The 25,603-nt window shown below is 34.1% G+C and overlaps 1 long non-coding RNA gene across 4 annotated transcripts in view; it reads left to right on the top strand.

Moving 5' to 3' along the window:
- The window catches only part of LOC141503425 (uncharacterized), a 131,745-nt gene that overhangs the window by 73,325 nt on the left and 32,817 nt on the right, over positions 1 to 25,603 (top strand). The gene's annotated exons all lie outside the window — the stretch shown is intronic.

The raw sequence follows: 25,603 nt of genomic DNA, 5'->3' as shown, positions 1-25,603 counted from the left end.
ATTTTGGAAATGAAGGAAGGACTGAGGAAAAGAAAGAAAGGAAGGGAAGTTTTGGAAAGATAAAGGAAGAATATAAGGAATGAATGAAAGGGAAAGAAAAAAAGGGAAGAAAGAAAGAAAGAAAGAAAGAAAGAAAGAAAGAAAGAAAGAAAGAAAGGAAGGAAGGAAAGAAGGAAGGGAGGGAGGGAAGAATGAAGGAAAGAGGGAGGGAGGGAAAAAGAAAGAGGGAAAGGCTTTGCTCTCTTGTAAAAATTATTAGAATTCTTGGCTTCTTATTTATGTACACATGTGTGTATAGATACAAATTTATGATTTTCAAAGCATTTTCACCATTATTTGTTAATTCAATAACTCCTGGATGTGTCTATATTCAAGGTACTATTATTAAATGCTATAAAAAATAAAAAGAGGCATAAGATGCCATATCTGTTTATACATAATCCAATAAGAAAGACAAGACCTAGAGAAGCTACAAGGTAGTTTAGTGAAAGGTGACATAGAAGTGACCCAGATAGTCAGCACTATATAAGGTCAGAGCCCCTGGTTGAGGTAATCAGAATCTTCCTTTATATCCCTACCTCAAAACAGTAACTTCCAAAAAAGATCAGGGCAAATATAATGTCCTGGGAAGTACATTTACTTTATCTTCTGAAAGTGATAGAGGAAATTTTTACATAAAAAAATATTAAAGTGCATCAAGTCAATGGTCCAACCAGCTTGGTATTGTCTCTGACTTCCACCATTAAATATTTTGGGGTTTGAAGATAATTGCTTCAAATGATTTTAGATATAGTACAATATTATGGTGTAATGGAGCTTCTTAATATGATTTAGGAGGGTTCATTATATCATGCTGCCTCCTTTTTCTTTTACTTTTGTGGAAACTGAAAGTCAAAGAAATTAACTTTTATGGTCAAGTAAAACCACAAGAAATCAAATAAAATATTCCAAATCATGATGAGATATACTGAGATAATGAAAAACACTTGAGCAAACTCCTTGAAGAGAAACAGCCCCAAACCTACACACACACACACACACACACACACACACACACACACACACACACACACAGACAAAGACATACACAGAGCCCTGTTCTTACTAGTGGCCACCAGTAAAGGAAGAATAATCACAAAGCATACCTGGGTCCTAAGACTATGAAAAGTGAAGAATGAGCCCTAGATATAGTCTGAAATGTAGCAACTGTCTCTTTCCTTCATCAATCCTCAATGAAATGAGGGAGAGAGAGTCCAGATCTTTCTTCTTCCTAATTGAAATAGATGCACAAGGTGAAGAGAAAGGATATATTTATGTGAATTATATCTATTTTCTTCCATATGCTTCTGGTCTAACCAAGTAACAGCAATAGTCCAACAAAATTGACTTTCTCAATTACAAGTTTTTCCATAATGTGTTTTTCTGCTTGAGACAAAATCACACCTTACGCTTCTTAAGTGTCATCGTTGATTGAATAGGTGTCAGTTTAATTTCAGGGATGTTGTCCTCACATAAGTTTTGAATCAAAAGTGTCCTACCCCATTTTCAACAAGAATTGATCCTTTCAACACATTCAAATGGCCCATCACTACTGTTTCCCTAGAGAATTCACTTGGATTTCAATGGAACCGATATTTACCAGTGCCTCAGTAGTATGCAGAATTCTGAGAAAATATGTCATATTGCATTGCTACATGTCAAAATGGAAAGGCATGTAGATTTTTTAACCTTGACTCAAAGCTTTTATTAACTTTGCCAATGTGCACTTTGGTGCAATATAGAGGAAATTCATTGGCTCATATTTCTATTCAAGAAATCATGCTGAATCAAGCTTATAACCATCAGCAAGGAAGCATGTTTCATATGATTAATTAAACCAGTAATATAGTTGTACCTTGCAAAACATTGTCTTGACTAGTCTTTTAGCAATAATATCATTACAATGATGTGACTAAACCTCACCAAGATGTCTTAAACCACCCTATAATGTCATTAGATTTCCTGCCTGAAGAGTCCTAGCTTGTGATTTTTTTTCTTGCCACTCAAATGGCTCTGGCCACTGTTAACTCCTTGCCCCTGAAATATTGTTTCAGCTAAATTCAATTCTACACAAATTCACTTAATGACCCTGAGTTGGAGTCCTAGTCAGAAAAATACTTCTGATTTTTATTTGTTTAACTAAACACTCATCTGTTTCATATCACTTTCCCTCCTAACATTATTTCAATTAGGTAATAACCTTTCTTCACTGGTTCCTGTCTTTCAAGATATGTTCTGGTATATGACAAAAGATTTGGCTACAATTTTAATAAACTTTTAGACTATCATGATTTCTTTTTAGAAGTCCATTATCTATAAATGTATTTAGGATTTTTTAACTTCCAAGTAATCCCATATTGTCTCATTGCATACAAATTCATGTGGCAATTTTTCAAGGAATCATAATTTATTTATCATTGTTGTTATCTTTATTAGCTGTATCCCTAGTTTAGTAGTTTCTGGGCACATTTACAAATGTAATAGAAAAAAAAGAAATCTATTATATCTTATGATTTAATAGACAACATTTTTTGATAAGGACATTCTCTCCTGAATTCACATATTCATCTAGAATCCTAAAAATGATGCGGAGACCTTAAGGGCAAATTAATCAATAGAACTAAAATGCATTTTGAGTTCTCTTAAAATGGCCCAACTTTAACTTCTGAAAGAAAAATAATGCAAATTTTCATAGACTCCTTGGTTACATGTGTTTGCTTTTTCTGAGAGGGGAAAATATTTTCTTCCCATTCCTAGGCTTTTATTTCTTAATCTTTTTTGGGTTGTTTGAACTTTTCTTTTCTTTGTTTTTTGAGACTAGATCTCATTTACTTTGCATTTACTTTGAATTGGAATTAGACATCCTGGAAACTAGGTGGCATAGTCTGGTGTCGGGAGGAACTGAATTCAAATCATGCCTCAAGCACTTTCTAGTCAAATGCTCCTGAGAAAACCATTTATTATTTGCCTTCCTTAGTTGCTCAATTGTACAATGGGGATAATAGTAGTAACTACCTTCAAGAATTGATATTTGTAAAGAGATGGTATTTGTAAAGCATTTAGCACATTCCCTGACACATGATTGGTTCTTTATAAATGCTTGTTTCCTTCATTTTTCCTGGTTTTCTCAGTATCTAACTATTAAACCAAAAGCAAATCCCTTTACCTTTTGGTGTATCATTTTGATACTAAGTAAAATAAAGATAGAAACATTTGTCTTCCCTGCCTCAGGGAGTTGTCTAGAGGGTCAAATTAAATTTCATACTATGAAACCTGGGATACAGACTACCTAAGAAAAATGGCTAACATTTATGTAACACTTTAAGGTTTATAAAGCACTTTATATTTACTATCTCATTTGATCCCTGAATTCTCTTCTGAGCTACATCTGCCAACAGGACATTTCCACCTTAATAGGTCCCACTAGCACCCCAAATGCAAAATGTTGGAAAAAAAGCTGAACTCATTATCTCTTTTTTCCATTAAACTTGTTTGCTTCTCCTTCTTTCTTATTATGAAAATTTATTCAATTTTTTCCCAATCCTTGTTTACTAGCAATCGCCATTCCCTGTCAATTGCATCTTTTTTACTTTTTTTAGCTTCAGTTTCCTAGATGAGCACTATTATCACATGCGACTCAAGATTTATGGTCCTATGTCTTTTGGATAAATCCCTTCCTCTTTACCCTTTTTGCAACCATCAGCACTGATATCAACATTCACTTATACTTAGATTATTTCCAGGGTCTACTTTTTATACTGGCTCAACTCTCTCTCCATGCCAATTTTTCATTCAAATCACCTTCAGACACCTTCCATATCAAAAATATCATCATGTCATGATTCTGAACAAAAGTAATTCAAGTATTTCACTAGTTTCTAACAAGGAAAGGTCAAATACAGGCTAACTTTTTGGTACCACACAAATATCCTCTTTTCCCTTTTGCATCCATTCATTGAAGTAACCCAACTTCTTCACTTTACAGATTAAAAAAAGTGAGAATAAGAGGTTAAGTAACTTTTCCAATCTATTGCACAATCTAATGTTTGTGGCAGGATTTGAAACCAGATCTACTTATTCCATTTCTAGTGCATTATTGGCTAAACCTTGCAAAGTCCTAAGATGCATGAATATATATAGCAACTCACATTAAATTAGGAATTCATAAAATAAAAATTATTATCAGTTTTTCATTTTAAAAATTTATATTTCAATCATTTGTAAAAGAAGCCTGCATTTTCAAATTTTAAGTGAATTTCATGTGTCACAGAGTTGACAAATTTTCTAACACAAAGTTTGTCTGATTGAATAGAAAATGTAATATCTGTCCTAAATCAGATGAGAAGTCATCTTCTCTGACATAGATATCTTTGTATTTGTTTTTGGATCTCGACAGAATAAGAAAATTCATGGTATTTATAAGGAAATTGTCATGCAAGTGGGTTTTTTCAAAAATTTAGAAATATATTCAAAATGTCACATTCCCTCCTTAACTTTTAAAGTCAACATAAATTAATATAGCATTTGCATCTCCTACAATGTTCCTTGGTGAAGGTCTGAGACAAAATACTAAGCTGGGTGGACCATTGTTCTGATCCAGTCTGGTGCTTCTTATGTAATTTTGAAAGAGGGAAATATAAAAGAGTTCAAAAGACAGAAATATCAAAGTCCCTTCAAAAAACCAGTTTCAAAAACTTACAGATATTGCAGGGATGAGTTTGTGCATAATCGGCACTGCTCTTTGAGAAAGTGCTCTGTAACCTTCAAAGAAAGTGAATTGGAAAGTTTGATTAGCCAGGTAATTCTATATTTTCCTTCAAAAAATCATTCTTTATTAGAAGAGGAAAAACCACAGAATTAGAAGTTGATTTGTACATTTGGAGGCCAATAAGATCTAATGTGTTTTTAATCTCCATGTTATTTGTTCTTACCTGAAAAAGTATGGTCATGGATGAAGGCACAGTTAGAATCCCAGGTTATCAGGAAGTCATAAGAAGAGAGAAATAAGTGTTTTTTTCTCTGATAAAGCAAATAGTTCATCTGACTGCCTAGTCCCTAAAGGCTAAAGCAGTTCTCCTTGCCCCCGACAGAACATAGTAAACTAGAGTCATAAGCTTGAAACAAACCAAATTGTTCTTTAGCTTGAAGCAGTAAGGGAGCTGCTGAGAAAGCACATGCATCCTAAATGATGCCTGACCTTATGAAAAGATTCAGAGCGAACTGAAAGTAGTTTGTACTTATCTTGAGAAATAATTCCAAAGGTAAGGTAAAGTAATTTAAGTGTAGATCAATTATAAATTAGATCAAAGAAAGCACTTATTTATGCCTAGCTATACTATTTCTTTATTGCTTGCTTCTAGAAATATTATTCATTACTGTTACACACAAGTGCAATTTACTAATGCTTAATTAGTGTCCTATTCTTTCAATACATAGTTATTTTTAAATGAAAATAATAACTATTGGATTGGATTGCAAATATTTATCTAACCTTTAGTAACTGTATCTGGAAAAATAGTTGAAAGACAAAGGCTACAATTGCCTATTGGGAACTATTTGAAATGCAAGAATGGTGCCTTTGGAAAACTAATTTGTTTCTAGAAGTGCTTTACAAGTCCAAGCTGATTTCTACAATATAAATGCCAAAGATCTGAAATAGCATGTGGGTCTTCAAAACCATTTTCTTTTATTATATAGTTCTTCAAGTTGCTGCCTACAAAAAAACATACTCTTTATTTATTCTTTAGAATAAATCAACAATTCTTTAGAATAAAGTCAACAACAAAATTTATTTTGGAGATAAATGAGATTCTTTAAATTTTTAAATTAAAGAAATAGATCTACATTATTTGTATTTCTTCCTTATCTACCAGTTCTTATGTTTTAAAATGATTCTATTCATGAATAGCATATCAGAACTTAGTATTTAGGTTTCAAGGAGCTAACTTATTACTGATAACTACCAGTAGTCCTTCTGAGGCATAAAAAACAAAGTTCTGTTTGAACACCCAAAGAAAAATTTAAAAAAAATTGTATCTGATTTTGTCTGATAGTGTCTCTAAAATCTTCCATCAGTGAAAATAGGGTTCTCTGTTTATGGAGTTTTAATTACTCAACATGAACACAAACTAAAATCCTTTTCCCAGAGCACAAACCAATATATTTTAAAAAGCTAATATGAATCAATTTAATTTTATAGAATTTAGACATGGTTAGAGACCATGGAGATTATCTAGTCCAATTGTTCCATTTTTAAATTTGAAAAACATTAAGGTTATGTAACTTACTCAAAGTCACAATGCTAGTAAGTTGCAACTATAACCCATATTTTCTAAACTCATAATCATATTCCTTTTATTATAGCATATTGTCTCTCTTACCTACAATACATTCTAGCTACCTTCAAATTCTCATTCAGGTGTTCCTGTTAGTGCCAGTTTAAAAAAGGTTAATGGAGGGCCTTGAAAACAAAAGATAAGAAATATCAAGCTAATTTGCTAAGCTAAAAGCACACTAGTAGTTACTGACCAAACTAGGAGCTTCTATACTCTTTTTTTTATTGCTTCTATACTCTTTTTAAAGTAAATTTAAAAAAGGAGGGATTGAATCAAAAATCAATGGAGTCCAGCTGAGCCACAAAATCCCAAGAGTATACAAATATGGAAACTGGCAAGGAGGTAACAAATACACAGAAATGGGAAAGATGTGTCAGAATTTTCATAATTATCCATTTCCAGCATCAATGACAACAGAATCTAATCCCTTAGACTCATATGTTTTATACAAGTAAATTGAAATGGCATATGCTATAAGAAAAGATGAAGGATAGTTTCAAAGAAACTTGAGAAGACATATGAATTAAAGTGAAATGAGGTGAACAGAACCAAAACAACTATTTTTACAATAAGATTATTGTAAAAAGGAACAGCTTTGAAAGATCATCACAATGATTAGCCAGGATTCCATAGTATTCATGATGAATCATGTTACCTAACTCTGATAGAGATGATAGCCTCAAAATATACAAAATGAAACATGCATTTTTGAAATTGACCAGTTTGAGGTTTTTTCCTTAATGCTGGACTATACATATTTGCTATATTTTCCCAATAGGAATGGAGAAATTGGGTGGGAGAGAAAATATTTATTAATTGAAAAAAATCCATTTTACAAAATAGTACCTGGGCAGCTAGGTGGTGTGGTGGAGTCAGGAGTACCTGAGTTCAAATCCAGCCTCAGACACTTAATTGCCTAGTTGTGTGACTTTGGGCAAGTCACTTAACCCATTGCCTTAAATTAAAAGGGGGGGGGGAGAAAAAATAGTACCAAGAAAAAAGTCAGGAAGAACAATAAACTGTACAATACTAATAGTGTATTTAGGAAATTTGTGCTGGAGGTTTCCTAGTCATGAAAGCACTGAAGGTTTGTTTTGTAAGATAAGTCTTAAGAAGTGGAAAAAAGAGAGGAAAAATGATGTTAAGCATAATTATACAAATAAAACCATGTAGACGTGTGACTTCCCCAATCAATCTAAAAACTTCTTTTTTTTTTTAATGCTTACTATGTGCTTCGCGAATGCAAATTGAAAAATGAAACCTCTACCATCAAAGAGCTTTAAATCCTATCCACAAGACTTAACATTTGCAACATGGAAACTTTCTAATCTGATGCATATCTGTACTTTCCCCCATAGTTTAGAGTTGTATGAGATAGTTAGAGGGTAGAGAGTCATGCTGGAAAGAGAAGAAATAAAGCATTATTAATGCTCCAAAAATTATTAATATGTTCCAAAAATAATGGTGTCCTTCATTCTCGAAGAAGACCATGACATCAGGGAGGTGTTGCCATGGCAAACACATGAATTGGATTTGAGTGCAGAGATGCTATGCTAAGTCATAGCCCTCACTTTCTCCTCCAGGGCCATCTCGGTCCAGTGACCAGATACAAATTAGGATTAAATGACTTGCTAGTAAAGGTCTGAGGCTGGATTCAAACTGACTCCAGTGCTCTATTCATGGTGCCATCTAGCTGCTCCATAACTTGTTCAAACTTCAAACTTCAACCTCATTTCCAATCCTGGAGTTTAAATCTGGCCTTAGACACTTAATGATTACCTAGCTGTGTGACTTAAGGCCAGCTAGGTGGTACAGAGGATAGAGCACTGACCTTGGAGTCAGGAGGACAGGAGTTTGAATCTAGTCTCAAGACACTTACTACTCACTAGCTGTATGACCTTGGGCAAGTCACCTGACCCTGATTGTCTCTCATCTAGGGTCATCTCCAATCATCCTGATTCATAACTGGTCCCTGGACTCAGATGGCTTTGAAGGAGAAAGTGAAACTGATGACTAAGCACAGCACCCCCTCGCTCAAATTCTATCCAGGTGCTTGTCATGGCATCACCTCCCTGATGTCATGGTCTTCAAAAATGAAGGACAACTATTCAAACCCTACTAAACACTTCATTTTTTAAAATTTTATTTATTTAAGGCAGTGGAGTTAATTGACTTGCCCAAGGTCACAAAACTAGGCAATTATTAAGTGTCTGAAGCCATATTTGACCTCAGGTCCTCCTGACTCCAGGGTTGGTGCCCTATCCACTTCACCACCTAGCTGTCCCCTTCACTTTAAATATATTATCACATTTGATCCTCATAATTCTATGAGTTATATGGTGTTATTAAACTCAATTTAGAGCTGAGGAAACAGGCAAAAAAAGTTCAATGACTTTCTTTTTTATTTATTTATTCATTTATTTTTCAATGACTTTCTCAGAGTCACATAGCTAGTAAATGTCTGAGATTAATTTGAATTCAGGCCTTTCTTATTCCAGGCCCAAAATCTCTATCCTCTGCCACTTATCTATTTTTCTCAACAGTTCCTGTCCAAGACAGGATCTAAATCTAACCTTTACTAATGATCATGCTCACCTTTTATCCACTTTACCCCACTGCTATTCTTCTTATTTTGTTAAGACTTTTTAGAATCATCTACAGGTGACAGTTGGGTGGTTCAGTGGTTAAATCACCAAGCCTAGAGTCAGGAGAACCTGAGTTCAAATCCAACATCAGATACTAATTATGTGACCCTGGACAAGCCACTTCACCCTATTTTTCTTAGATCCCATATCTGTAAAATGGTCTGGAGAACAGAATTGCAAGTCACTCTAGTATCTTTGCCAAGAAAGCCCCAAAGGGGAATCACAAAGAGTCAGATATGACTGGAATGATTGAACAACATCAATACACAGATTAGGATTACCTCAATGAAAATATTAAAACTGGCAGATTTTCAGTTTTCTATAGGAAATCACATTTTTAGCCACCAAATAATTGGGAGCCACAGAGAGTGCCAGATCTTGCTAGAGGAAGCCTTATTACTCTCTGTTATTGCTCCTCCACTACTTCTAATAAACAGAAAAAAAACAAAAAAAATCTAATTCAGTAGAGCAAATTTCAATCTTCTAATATTTTCTACTAGAAAGGAGGGTTTTCTTTTGTTTTTTTTAGTTTTTGGATTTTGGTCTTATAAGATCATCCATGTTAGTAGAGGCAATGATAAGAATGACTGTTTAGTGAACTCCTGTTTTTAATAAAAAGCAAGGTACTAAAAAAAGGAGCTGATTGCTTGAAAGGATGTTCATCACTATCCTGAACCTAAATAGAGTCCAGATGAAAGGATTTTAATAGACTACATGGTCTCCAATATTCACCTATTTACAGATGAAATTATCTTGATTACATAAGGTATTAGAATATCACAGTGAGATCAATGAATAGAAAAAAATGATCTAATTAAAATGAATGTTTTGAACTTTTCTTGAAAACTGTATGTCTGTCTCCCAGAATATAGCATGATGTTGTATGAACAATTCATGTAATTATCATATTAGGATATATATTTGTCACGCAAATAAAATTAGACCCAGAATTGATTAGGAAGAAGAAATTTTCATGAATTACTCATTGGAAATCATGCAGTAGCCTTCTTAATCTCAAACTTACTCCCAATGCAGTTGTTTTTTAAACATGTTCATTTAATAATAGTATATATGGTTATGGATTTTAAAACATAGTTTCTTAAAGAATTAGTCATTTGCCAAAGGGCAATAAAAAGGCATATGATGAGTATAAATAACCTATACAATATGTCCTGAAATTTTATTCATGCAACATATTAAATGGGTTTTTTTTTTCTTTTAAGGATTTCAGAGAAGTGTGTAGGCTTATGAATTTATTTGCTTAAGAAATTCTCAGGATAAAAACTACCATCTCTTTACCTTAACACACATAGGCAATTTGGTTTTGTAAATTTTTGTTTTAGAGATTTACCTAGGATACTAAAAGGTTGAATGCCTTACCTATAATCATACAGCTAGCATGTGTCAAAAGTAGGAATTGAACCCTTCCTCTTATTCCAAGAATGACCTCTTATCCACTATTCCACCTGGAAATGTATATGTCATACACTTCTCTCACTCTACTGAAGCTTCTTCTTCCAACAGAAAGAGTCATAGGCTAACCCAATCTCATCTAAGTAAGCAAGAATTGTTACATATGAAAGAAAAAGGAAGTGAGTTTTTCAAATCTATTGAGAAATTAGAGATTGATCCAAGAAATATAATAAGACTCAGAGAAAAGATTCTTAATCTGCAATTCAAGAATTTTATGTGCATATATATCTATGCAAAGCTATATATGTGTGAGTGTATGCATATGTACATATGTGTGAATATCTATACATAGAGAGATTTATAACTGCATTAAAGATAATTGTTTCCTTTGTCAACCTGTGTGTTTTAGGTGTTTTTTTTTCATTTAAGCACATCATTCTAAGAAAGGGTCCATAGGTTTCACTGTCCATACCATAAATAAGAGTCAGTAAATCTTCTGTGGAATATGGATCTATTGAAATATGTAGTCAATCTGCCTGTTACAAAGAGAGAGAGAGAGAGAGAGACAGAGAGAGAGAGAGAGAGAGAGAGAGAGAGAGAGAGAGAGAGAGATTAAATGCCTGAAAACCAGAAAGTTATCATTCCATTTCGTGCTTACCATGGAAATGCAGGATGTCTTTGTAGTTCACATAATTGGGGATAAGTTACCCAACACCTGAGTCCTTCTACAAGGCTCAGTGCAGAAAGAAAGTATCCAGGATGCAAACTGAGTTTTAAGATTCATGTAAGAAATGTCTTTGGTTTGGTCAAATTTTCCACATACTGTTATTTGAATACTCTATCATTCTTTGTTTATTATCTAAATAGAGTCTAAACAGTTAGAAAAATATGTTTCTGACCTCTATCAAAAGCAAACATGACCTGTTTTAGCAACCCAGAAACCTAGCTCTGGAATTTGAATACTGACTTGGAAGCAAGTTCAAGAAAAGCAGCCCAAAGCCCCAAGCTTTGTGGCCCATATGACATGTGATGATCAATGACCACATTAAGTACTAATCTGAAGCATAAAACATGCATGAGGTATTAGCATGGAAATCTAACACATTCCAACCCCAGGTGGCAATGGATTTCTAATATGTTGTCCTCCTAATAGGAATAAACTTAAATAGCTTATTTAGAGCTTCATTTAGAAAGTTAATAATTAGGGTGATTTACTTGGAAGGAAGGATAAGGAAGTGGAAACAGGAAAAGGAATAAGGAGAGCAGGGATCACAGCAATAGGGCTCACAAGCCAGAAAATCAAAGTCTAATTTGAAAGGAGCAAATGGACTCCACATTATTCTCCTTTTCTTTGCTTAGTATATTATTTAAAAATGTGTCCCTACAGAGTAAAAAACTCAAGCTCACATCCCTACTCTGACATATCACTTCAGCAGTGTTAATGCAACCATTTTTCTCTATACCCTGTAAGGCAGAATAATAAGTCTGACTTAGGGTATCTTTGCAGATCACATAGTAGGTTTTTAAGGCATTTGTGTTGTTGAAGATAGTAGAATGTGGCTTTGTCCATCAGAGCCAGGAACTTATGTTTTCTGCAAGAGTAGCAGCTCATCTCACATTGACTGGGTTGTTCTAAGTGCAGTTTGGGTGACTTTGCTCAATAGAAGGTACTTTTCAGCTTTCCTTAGTGCAATTATTTTTCCCTTTGTCTTCCAAGCTACTACTTTCAAGGTCAGAGTTTTAACAAATTCATTGCAACTGAGCTGGACACCATCCATAAAGATGCTAGAGAGGCAGTCAGCAATTCTTCAACAGAAAGTGACAAAGTCCTTGTTTTCAGCCTTATTATTTTATTACAGATATTAAATCAGACTTGTAAATTAGCAGGTATCCACCTTAAAAATAATAGGCTATATGTGTAGCCAGTCAACAGGCTGGAAAATTTTAATTCTACATCTTGGAATTCTATTGAAATGATTGCTTTGTATCAATAATTATTTTTGCATATAAAAATAATTTTTATAGGTATAGTCACAATCCTTCATATTGAGATTGTTGTGTTCTTTGGGAAAATACAAGGAAACAATTTTGCAGCATTTTGCAAGACTTTGTATATATATTATTGGGGGGAAATCAAAAGATTTCAGTCTAATAATAGAAGACTAGAATTATATTATAAATGAACTTTCAGGCCAATAAACTGTTACAGTCAACTTTAAGACTCAACACAGCTTCTAAATTTGACTAAAATTTTGAATTAGATATATTTATAAATTGATCTTACTGATAAACTATTAGTGGTGATTTTTGTCTAAGTCTATGAATTTGTGATTTCAGTTTATAAAGGAATAAGCTAACCCTATGGACGAAAAGAAAAATTTTGGTAGCTTTTTTTTTTTCAGAACAATGTAGATCATACCTAGTAAAGTGTCTTTGAAAATGATGAAAGAAAAGGAATTCTCTATATTCACCAAAGTAACAGTTACTAAAAAATGACGAAAAAGCATAGCACAGTTTACTTCTCAAAAGTATTCAGTTGCATGGGGTGGCTAGGTGGTACAATGGATAGAGTACTGGCCCTGGAGTCAGGAGTACCTGAGTTCAAATCCGGCCTCAGACACTTAATAATTACCTAGCTGTGTGGTCTTGGGCAAGTCACTTAACCCCATTTGCCTTGCAAAAAACCTTAAAAAAAAGTATTCCGTTGCTCTCAAAATCAGAGCTTTTTTTCCATATAATCTTTGTGGCAGAAATTCTCAAAGTACAATGGACTTGGTTACATTTTAAGGATACCTATGGAAAGTTTAAAGGAAAGAGGAAATCAAAGCAAAAAGCTTTGGATGAGTAAAATTTAATCCCAAGAACTCTACATTCTGAATCACTTAAGGTATAAGGGTACAAGGAAGGTGGGGATGGTTCTCTTTCTATTTTTCTCCTGCTTCCTTCATTCCTCTTGATAGGATGGTTATTTTTCTAAGTATTTTTTGTAAAGCAAAGCAAAAACTTTAATTATTCTTTGACTTGCAGTTCAATTTTTGAAACAGAAGAGGAAGCCCCTCCCACCCCCCAAAAAGAACTTTTTAAATTTCTAGAAGTTTTATCTTCAGTGTGTCCAGCCCATAATTCTTTTTGTAAAGCTATCTCCTCTGTGCTCCCATTTTGATCATGCACCTTTATCACTCATCATTTTTTTTACCATGTCCCCTTATGTTTTTCCTAAATTATATACATATTACTGCATATATGTACATTATGCAACATAGCAAAACAAAAATTTTAAGCATGAAACAATGCTCAATGAAATAATGTTTTAAAACAATTTTATTAGCTAAAAACTTTTTTGATTTTACTAAATTATTAACAATTTTTTCTGAGAGCAATGTGAATGTGTTTGAAAACCCTAGTTTAATACTGATGGAATGATTCAAAGGTCTAGTTCTGAGTTCAGTATATTTTAATACTCAGTTTTAATAAAGTAGCAGAAAAAGAACTCTCATAAAAATAAATACAAATGGGAGAAATATGTATAACATTGGGTGTTTGGTAAATCATAATACTCATTTTCCATTCCCATATAACTCATTAGAGGAAAGTTTTGTTGAAGTTTGGCTAGTAAATTTCTATCTTTCTTGATGTCACAGTTATGATAACAGAAGTGGAATGATTTCTGGAACTTAGGTCCTAGATCTGGAACTGGATGAATAGAAACTACAACAGCATTGATGGCAAGATGTCAAAATAGACATGATTTCTTAATGGTGGATGACTTCTTCATTTGCTTCTAACTTTTTAGGTAGATTTGGAGGCAAGGGTCAGAAGGAATTTTAAGAGCAGGATAGAATCTGAGAGAGTTCTATTGTTGCTGAGCTTCAAATCCTTTGGAAGCAGCAGCTAAACATCTTTCCTACCTTGGTAGCTGCTGATCTTTGTCCTTTCTCCTATCACTATATCTGGTATTCTCTTGTTCTCTTTGATATGATTCCATCTGAGACAGGTATGAGACATCCTGCTTCTCCTGTGGGTGGGAGAATGGAGGTAGGAGTAGGAGGAGTAGGGGTCACTGAACATTAACTTCTTCTTCACTCTCCTGCCTGTCTGGCAAGTTGAACATTCAGTACCTGAGCACAGGCATTGGAAGGGGAGAAGAAGCTGCTGCGTTGCTCTCCTCAGTTCTAATTCTCTATTCTCACACTCCAATGGACTGTAATGGACAATCTCTGAGGTATGCAAAACTCACTTTGTCTGGCATAGGTAAAGTAAATCAAACACTGGGCTTGGAGTCAAAGAGAAATCTGAGACCGAATCACTTAACCTCTTAAGCCTCAACGTTCCCATTTAGTTAGATAGGAATATAGGGAGCATTACTTGCTTAGAAAATTTTTGTGAGAAAATCATTTTGCCAACCTAGAACTCTATAAAAATATGCATTGTTATTATTGTTGTCAATGTTTTCTCTGACAAGAAGTTATGATTTTTGAACCAGGAATGACAGAACAAAAATGACTATTAGGTAGTTGATAACCAAGATAAATAAGAAATAATAAAATAGCACCTAATGGTCCTTAATAGTCACCTGATCCAGATAACTACATGCTCAGGTATGAAAAGAACTAGTGTAAGTGATAACAGTCTTTGTCAGAGATATTTAAAAGAGCATATGAAATGGAACTGGAGAAAGGTAAATGTCAAGAGATAGAGAAAGATAGACAGAGAGAGAGAGAGAGAGAGAGAGAGAGAGAGAGAGAGAGAGAGAGAGAGAGAGAAAATGTTTGTCATTCACTTTAGAAGAAGACCAGGACATCAGGGAGGTGATGCCAATACAAGCACATGAATTGAATTTGAGTTGCGGGGGGGGGGGTGCTATGCTAAGTGACCAGTCTCACTTTCTCCTCTAGTCATCTGGATCCAGTGGCCAGATATGACTTAGGATGACTGGAGAGGGCCGTGGATGCAAGACAATCAAGGTTAAGTGACTTGCCCAAGGTCACACAGCTAGTAAGAGTCAAGTATCTGAGACTGGATTTGAACTCCAGTCTTCCTGACTCCAAGATCAGTGTTCTACTCATTGTGCCACCTAGCTATCCCTACAGAAAGAGAGAGAGAGAGAGAGAGAGAGAGAGAGAGAGAGAGAAAGAGAGACAGATAAGACAGACAGACAGACAGACAGACACTGAGTTTGACTGATTTCTGGGAAAATTGAAGAGATGGTTGTTAGATAACTGAAAGGGAAACTGATTACAAAGAATCAAATCTCTTTCCATTTCAATTTACTTTCCATTCTGACATTAAATTGATTTTCCTAAAATAAAGATCTAACTATGTCACCTCTCTCATCAATAAGTTTTAGTGTTTCCCTCTATTACCTCCAGTAAAAATAAACCATTAGCTTTGAAAATCCTTCATAACTTAGCTTCCACTCTCTGTAAGAAGTCTTTTCTGATCCTCTTTAATGCTAGTACTTCCCTGTGAGATTACTTCCAATTTATCCTGTATCTTATTTGTGCATAGTTGTTTGCATGTTGTCTTCTCATTATACTGTGAGCTCAAGGGATTGTTTTTTTTGCTTTGTTTTGTTTTTTTCTTTCTTTGTATCCCACTAATGCAGAAAGTCTGAGGGTCCCCCCCCTCCCAGAATGATTATTTTGTGCAGGCAAATTAGGTCATCTTTTGCTCAATTTTTAAATAGTCTTTAATTAATGAATAGGTGTTGCCTCAGTCAAATTGAGACCTGGAAAGACATTAGCTTAAAAAAAAGGTCAAATTCTCTCTTTGCATCTAGGGTCATGCCAGTAATCCTGATCTATGTCTTGCTACTGGAATATCATTGACTCTACAAGAGTGAAGTTGATGGTTTTAAACTTCTCAGCCTCACTTAAACTCAATTCACTTCACAGAATAACAGTCATACTCCTCTTTGAGAAGCTAAAAAAACTATCGGTGAGTAGTATAGGTGGCCTCCATCCCCAACTTCTCTCCACCCTATCCCTCATCTCTGGGAACCCAATTGGCCAGTTCCAGTAGGGCAATGCTACTATTTCCTTCTTCTCCCCCTTCTCCTATCTCCCCTCCCCATTTGTCCACATGGTGAATGTTCTGTCCAAAAAAAACATCAATTTTGGGCCAGCTAGGTGGCACAGTGGGTAAAGCACTGGAGTCAAGAGGACTTGAGTTCAAAGCTGACCTCATATATTTAATCCTTACCTAGCTGTGTGACCTTGGGAAGGTCCCTTAACATCATTGCCTTGCCAAAAAATTATTTTTTTAAAATTTTTTTTATTTTTTTTCCAAAAAATTCTTAGAAAAAGAAATATCAATTTTGATTAATTCAGATTTGGGGGTTATTTTCCCCCTACTTATTTATTCTATCATTTTATAAACTTGGAAAAATTAACTCTTTTGTCTCATGTAGTTTTTATTTACGATTTCTTGAAATATAGCTCTGAAAAAAATAGCTTTTGATAAAGTCCATTGGATTCAAATGTAGTAACTTATGTGTTTGAACCCAAATCATCTAGTTCTTATTAATTGGTCAATAATAGGTCCCAGTCTAAGCCTCATTTGGTCATTATTTGGGTTCTGATGACTCAGAATGAATATAAATAGTAATTGACTCTTTTTTGCCTAGAAACTCTGAGGGCCTTCTTTCTCAACAGATTCCTTTGTGAAGGCAAACTAAGCCATCTTTAGTTTCAATTCTTACCCAGCCTTTACCTACTGAAAGGGTGCTGCCTCAGATAAACTGAGGCCTGGGAAAGACCTTAGATTAAAAAGGTCAAGGTTTCCTATTGCATGCAGGTCCACCATGATGCTTTTCCACTGGACCCCTAATGACTCTGGAGGAAAGAGCAGGACTGATGATTGTGCATAGCTCTGCCTTACTTAAATCCAATGCACTTGCAAATCAAGATATCCCTTCTAATTTCATTAGTCTACTTTGAGAAAATTGGACAAACAACAATAACACACTTCATCAAAAATAGGTCAGGAGACTAATTTCTTTTTTTTTTTGGCAAGGCAGTGTGGTTAAGTGACTTGCCCAAGGTCACACAGCTAGATAATTATTAAGTGTCTGAGGTCACATTTGAATTCAGGTACTCCTGACTCCAGGGTCAGTGCTCTATTCACTATACCACCTAGCTATCCCTAATTAAAAAAAAAAAAAACAATTACTAAATTACAAGGTGAGGGAAATGCTATGAATATATTTTGCTAGATTTTAGCAAGGCTTTTAATAAAAATATATTCCACACTATTCTTGCAGGGATGATGGGGAGCTATAGAGTAGTTGAAAATATTAGATATAACCAGAATTGATTAAATGATCAAACTCAAAGAATAGTTGCTTATGGCTTGATATCAACATGGTAGAAGATATCTGGCTTAGATTTATATTGCTTAATGTTTGCCAACAATTTAGATAAAGGAATTGATGCTATGTTTCAAAAGATCTTTATAAATTGTAGCATTTCATCTAATAAGATGAAATTTAATGGAGATAAATATAAAGTATAGCTAAGACTTGTGTACAAAAAAAATCAACTTCTCAAGGACAACTTAAAGAAATAATATATTTTTTTAATGATCTGGATTTTTTATTGGATTACAAGCTCAATGAGTCAGTAGTTTGAGATTGCAGCCAAAATAACGATTGTGTTTGAAAGGTTCATTGAGAGGCATAACTTCAAGGAATAGGGGGTGATTAATTTCTACCCTTCCCTCATCAGACCTCATATAGAGTATTGAATTCTAGGTGCCTCAGGGTCAGGATGATGTTGATAAACTGGAGAATGTACAGAAGAGGGTGACCAAAATGACAATGGAACTTGAATTCAGTTCACATGATCAGCTTCAATTGCCACACCTTTTTTAAGAAATAAAAGCAAATTTATTTGATTAATCTACCCAGAGCAAAATAGAGAAAGAAAGGGGAAAGCATAGATGGAGGCAGTACCTGTGAGGCAAAGTAGATGGGATGGATAGCTGAATAAGTTATGAAGTATAATCTGGTGGTTGAGGGCCTCTCTGCTAGTGGTAGATAGATAATCAGTCATCAATCAAAATTTGCTCAGAACCAGAGTGGAGATTACAAAATTGAATAGATTACATTGCCAAGGATTCTAGAAATCCTGGGTGGAGGGTTCTAGTTCAGATGAGAAATTTGGAGGAAAAGCTTAACAGCAGTGGCACTGCAAATTTAAAAAGAACTATATTCACAATTAGATGTAACTAGGAAATACTCTAACTCCCTTTTTAAGCATTAGCTTAAAGAATTAGCTTCAGTAAATAATATTTATTAGGACAGGAACTAGACTTATGATTTCATCAGCATATGGAAGTTCTAAGTAAGGATAACACCTCTACCAAGGCATATTGGCACCTTCTCTGCAACTTCTTGAGAGTATTTCACTTGTCCAAGGTCACAGAGTCAGAATGTTTCAGAGGTGATATATGAACCCAAATCATCTTGTCTTCAAGGATGACTCTTTATTTTCGAAGTCATGTAGTCTCTATGTATCACATTGAAAAGTCATCATAAAAATGGTTCTATGAGGGCCTGAGACTCTTTCAGTTGGACAAGACATAGAGATTTCTTCCCCCCAAAAGTGTATCAAAGTACAGGTCATTTTAAACCAGCAAATTTTTCTTTTAGTGAATCATCAGATCATAGATTTAAACTTGGAAGTCACCTTTGGAGCCCATGAAATCTAATCTCCTCATTTTATAAATGAGGAAATAGGAAACTCAGACACAAAGAAGTTAAGGGACATGGATCATGTAGAAGTTAGAATCAGAGAAAGGATTCAGACTAAATTCTTCCTGATTCCAAGTCAAGCATTCTATCTACTATGCCTCCTATTCTCCAGTGAGTAGTGCAAAAACAGGTAACATTTACATCAGAGTATCTACACTTGAAGTTTGACACATCTCAAATGTAAAATGTAGTTTTTTTAACTAGAATTGTTCTCTCTGATAAAAAGAGAAAATTCTACTTCCTTTGTCTGAAATGGTCTACTCAAAGATACATCATTAAGTTCATAGGGAGTTAGGTCCTCACTCACAGAAAGGAGGTGAAATTTTTCTAAAATGCAGGGCTTAATTATCACTATTTTAAGCTGTGATTAAGTTTAAAATAAAAGCACCAGAGGCTTCTGTTGCACAACTGAAGGCAAAGGTCTCCTTTCCCGTCTGCCATTATTTTTGCTTTCAAATGAAATCCTGCAGATCTAAGAACCCCTGTTCTTGGCTTAAGTTTATTAAGCCCTGATATGACTCCTTCAGGGTTGAAGATCCTTGCATTAAACTGCTTACCAAAGGTTTACAAATCGCCTTGGCTCTTGAAGGATGATTCCCTCCACCTCCTGCTGTCTCTTAAATCAGATACTACTGAGATAAATCTGATTAGAAGATAGATCCAAGCCTCTTCAGCTCCCAACTTCAAAACAACTAGAAAGGCAAACTGTGGACAGCTCTGACAAAACCATTCCCCTTTCCATTTTATTAAAAACAACTTCAGATAGTGAAATGCATCTTTTACAAGAACCAGTTTTTAGAAAATGCTTCAATTGCATCTTTAAATTCTTTCTCTGTATCTGAAAATGATCTCAACATTTCAAACATAACACTGACATTCTTGAATTCTGGACTCTACCACTCTGAATGATGTCAGTCATTGACACACTTGCAAAAACTTCTTAGAGAGAACATTAAGTATCTGGTAACAACAAACTTCATCAAGAGAATTAGCTCAAGATAAATATACTGTTGTCTAAAGAAGACAAGAAAACTAAAAAAAAAAAATTCCTCTTTAGCCCCAACTTTTACAGTAACAGTAAACTTTGAAAACCTTTTTAATGTGTCTTCTTCATATAATTCTTTGAGTTAATGAAATCACTTCATGTGCACTTAAGATGCAAAAATCAGGGCAGTTTCTTGTTGTTTGGTATTATTTTTCCTCCATATTTTACACGGTAGCAGAGAAAATGTATGGTGGATTGTAAAGTACAGACATTTTCCAATTTGCAAAGGTTGCTTTACAAAACTTCAGAAGGAAATTGTTTGGACCTAAGGCTATGGTATAGCTTCCTATTTGACCCATGTTTTACCAAAAGTAAAATACTTAGTCCTGTGTAAATTAATTGCTAGGAATGAGTGTCCTTAAAGGAAAATGCATTCAGAATTTTTCCTTCAGATGACAGTGTTACATTTCCCCTGCAGTCTTGGCATCAGTAGCAAGATTCCCCTAATGCCCTCCAACCCCCTTTTCACAAGTCAGATACCAGAAATGAGAGCCTTGAAACTTCTACCATTGTTTCCTTGTAAACATTTCAATGTTCTGGGTTAGAAGATATAGTAAAGAGTCAGAGAGTGGGGAAGAGGAATGCAGTTGAAAGTTATCAGCAAGCAATGAGCACCAAGATCAGCCTTTTTAAAATTAGGTCCAGGCAAATTGCTGAGAGATTATGTAACAAGTAATTGCCAAAAGTAAATTTGAACCCAAGTTCTCCTGACACCAAGACTAGCACTCTAATAATTATATCAAGCTGCCTCTCACATTGATCATAGAATCTTAAAATTGTAGATTTGTAAAAAATCTTAATTACTTACTAAAACCTAAACTAAGAGTTGGTAGGATTTAAAGATGGAATGAATTCAAACTTTCTCATTTTAATACCTAGAAAGATCAAATAGCAAGGTCATATTTTGCAACCATTATATGACAAAGCTAGAATATGACTCCAGGTCTCCTGACTCCAGTTATAGTGCTCTCTACTTTTACCCTATTCTGTCTTGCAATAATGAAAACTGAGTGCAAATTCTGACTTTCATAGTTAGAGGTTGTATTACCTTAAACAAGTCACATAATTTCTCTAAATCTCAGTTTTTTCATCTTAAAACATTGAAATAATAATTGTTCTACCTACCTCTTTTGGTCCTTGCATGGAGAGTATTTTATAAACCTAAGATTAATTAATATATGTTATAAGTCAACAGAATTTTTAAGTACCAGATGGCAGAATATAGACGGGTTCCCAGGTGAACTCTTCCAATATGCCCCTCCAATAACTTTAAAATAATACCTCAAATCAAATTTTAGAGCAACAAAGTCATCAAAAATCTAGAGAGACATTTGTCCAGTCTCAGACAAGTTAGGAGGTTCACAGGAGAGGTTTGCTACACTTGATTCAAGATTATTACTATACTTTGATACTTGGAAAGATTCTTAGTTTTCATCAATGTAGGTACTACTTCCACCAAAGTAGTTCACAGTCTTCTCTTTCCTAGTCTTTTCATCGTAATTCTTTTTATTATCAAAATGTTGTTGTAATTATGGATGAGATGCCTATTGTATTATTATTGATAACATCAAATGCATCATATTTATAGAGATCTTTATTTTGACAAAATTCTGTGATTACAATAAGTTAAAATCCCAAGTCATTTTTCATATAAACTGCTTTTTAGCTATGTTTTTCCTATCTTGTCACTTGTGTAGTTGTTATTTTCTTTTTTATCTAAGTGCAGAATATATAAGCACCTACTAAGTACCTTCTGTGTGTAATTATTATAAGGCATTATAGCAAAGGATTGTCAAATGAAGATGCAATGGAGGATGTAAATTTGTTCCACCATTAATGTCTATATGAGAGCTGAAAATGGCATAAAGAAAGAGTTGCAAACTTTTTACGGTATTTTAAACTTATCAAGGATTGTCCATTTCCTGAAAAATCTTATGAGAGGAAATGAGACATAAAAAGGCTTAAAATCAGAGAGCCAGAGACATGAGGAATAAGGGAGAAGAAAGAAATGAAGAAGAAAGAGGAATATGGATTGAAAGCTAAGAAAGTTCTCCTAGGATGTGACTTTTTTAAAGACATAATAAATTTAATATCAAAGTGTTTGAATTCATGTACAGAAATTAAGCGATGATTATATATCTCAACCATTCCTCTCATTCCAATTCTCTGAAGAAATGTAAACATTATTATAAAAATTCTTTGTAAAGTTTACAGATTCTGAGATTTATTTTACTACTTCTGAGTTTTACCAAGGAGATTTCATAAGAGGCTGCAATAATAGACATTTCCTTTCCATTCCACCATGTCTCTCTAATGCCTCAGCCTGAGAGTCTTATAAATCATTCATATTTCTTCCAAGATGCCAAGTATCTTCCAAGCATCTTATAGGCAAGACACAAGATTATGATGGTTGATGAGGCCATTACTGATATATACATATATATATATATATATATATATATATATATATATATATATATATATTAGATGTAGAAAGTTGGTTGTGGTTCAGTGCAAGTTTAAGTGGTAAAGTTCAGTGGAAATGAGTGATTATGAATATACCTGTGAGTAGCTGTTACTTTGTGTCTAAAGGTAGCTAAGTGTCAGTTTCTTTAATCTAAAATAGACATATCTATACTACTTACCTCACAGGATTCTTGAGAAGCTAACATAACAAATGTCAATTATCATTATCCATATTACTGCTTTTGTCCCTCCACTGATAGAAGCTGCCTGACTTTGACATTTCCTCAAACTGGAAAGAATTCAATATACAGACAAGAGGTAGCTGTATGGAGTGTCTCTATTATTCAGGAGATGCAAAAGACTGAAGGTTTCCAATATATGAGAGACTCTCCATAGAGCATCTACTGGGGAATAGGAACAAGAATAGCATAGGAGAAGACTTAGTTAAGCTACAATCCATGTGAGTGGAAAGAATACCCATGTAAGTAAGTGCAACCAAAAGTTCCTTGAAGTATTAAAGTATTAAGTTCATCATCAGGATATATGACTACCTGTGCATCCATTGCTTCCCCTAAAGTATCTCAATCTCCTCTTCCCATCTGGTCTCATCTTGGCACAGGGAAATTCTAACAAGATACTGAATATCTCAATCCAACAACACTACAATGTTGAAAGCATTTTGTCATAATAAAGATCTTTATAAATATGATGCATTTGATGTTATCAATAATAATAGAGTAGGCATCTTATCCATAATTATGACATTTTTATAATAAAAAGGACAGAGAATACTGCAAACTGTTTTGGTGGAAGTAGTACCTACAATGATGAAAACCAAGAATCTTTCCAAGTATCAAAGTATAGGAATAATAGGCTACCATCTTCATAAGAGGGATAAAACTTAACATAATTTTTTAGTCTATTTAACATTATAATAGCTTGACTTCTGAAAAATGTATATCATCATCTCAATTTATCTAAAATATTACATGATAGTCATAACCACAAAATCTGATTAGGGTTAATGCAGATGTGACTGAAAGGTCCTCTCATCTTATCTCTCCTTATTGTATGGTATTGGCACATATTATTCTCCAGCATGAATGACATTTTCAAAAACATTTCTACATGCTTTATAAAAATATTAATTCATCAGTAACTGCTATGAACATATATTTATATCTTTATATCCTTAGACACATAGCAAAAGCCACAGCCTGACCCACTCAGCTAGCATACATTTATTATTATCCATTCATTGTTGATAATGATTTTTAAATGGGATTATAGCAAAGTAATAGACTTTCTTTTTGGTATGAAATAATGTGATAATGTCTTTACTAAAAATGACTTGATTTTGGAGCACAGAGAAGTTTCTCAGTCCCTTCAAGATATTATATTTTCATCCTTTTCCTGGCCTTTGACTGTGCATTGCTGGTATTTATAGCACCTTAGGCTTTGCAAAGTACTTTAAAAATATTGCCTCATTTGATCTTCACAAAAACCAATGATACTATTATTATCCCTACTTTTTAGATAAGGAAATTTAAAAAAACAAGTTGTGCCTAATCCAGGCCCACACAACTACTAAGTATAGATAGAATTTTAACTTAGCTTTACCTAATTCTTGATCCAGCATTCTATAACTGTGCCACCTCATATCTATATATTGAATTCTTTTCAGTTTGTGGAAATGTCTAAGCCAGGCAGTTTCTATCAGTGAAGGGACAAGAGATCAGTAATCTGGATAATGATAACTGAAATTTGTTATGCTATTTCAAGGTTTTTAGGGTGTTTTAACTTTTATATACAATGATTCTGTCTAGCCTCTCAAGAATCCTGTGAGGAAAGTAGTACAAATGTCATGTCTATTTTAGATAAAGAAACTGAGGCTTAGATCTCTTAAGGGACTTGATCATGTAATGATGATAGTTTCAGTCAATATTTGAACTCAGATCTCTCAACTAAGTCCAATTCTCTCTCTGTCCCCCATTTTTGAAATATTTTCCTTTTTTACCAACTCTTCTTCACATGCTTGACTTCAAGTCTAATATTAATTGCCACCTTCTGCAGAAGTTAATTTCTGGTCCTTCCAGACTCTTGAGCCTCCTCCTCTAAGATCATGTCTTTTTTTTTTGGTGTAAGAGTGGACATTTATTATAACTAATGTATGTGATAAGACAATGGTCACAGCCTAAATATTATTCACAATCACAAAGCTTAATCCAGCCAAGCACATACAAATAAGTGAAAGTGTAAACCTTTAAGACATTTAAATACATATGAAAATGGTATTGAAACAATTATAACAGCTTTAAAAAAATCCCCCTATGGCCATATACCTCATCCAGCTAACGTTTTTACATTGAAAGGTAGATATTTGTATATCTGATGAACATTTTTTAACTAGGAGGTGGCATGAAAGGAAAGAGATGTCAAACTAATTGGTACTTCATAAAGTATAGGGAAAATCTAGTTAATTACAATAACACTGGAGCAAACTTAGATGTGTGATACTTTGTGAATGCAGCCAAATATATGTTGAGATAGCAATACTACTAGACAAATGAGTTATTTTATAATGTATTTAAGTAGATGTTTTCCTTAGCTCATGGGAAAATGAGGTAAATGGTGGCAGTATAATGTATCTGGGGACATAAAAATAAGTTTAAGTTGTAAATTTTTATGTTTTAACTTATAAAATTATGTTTAAAGGAATCTTACATAGAAAATAATGTCTTTAAACCATTGTGTGCATTATGTGCTCATGTTGGAGTATAGTATCTTTGCTCCAAATTCCTGCCTTCAAATCGGATTGTTCTGATTAAAGTAACCTGTATTCCCTTTAATGTAATAATCCCTTTAGTCTCAGAAATGTACATTTTTCAATAAGCTACCACTTTAAGAT

Source organism: Macrotis lagotis, chromosome X, assembly GCF_037893015.1.
Source record: "Macrotis lagotis isolate mMagLag1 chromosome X, bilby.v1.9.chrom.fasta, whole genome shotgun sequence".
Lineage (NCBI taxonomy): Eukaryota > Metazoa > Chordata > Mammalia > Peramelemorphia > Peramelidae > Macrotis > Macrotis lagotis.
This window is presented reverse-complemented; position numbering and strand designations above follow the sequence as displayed.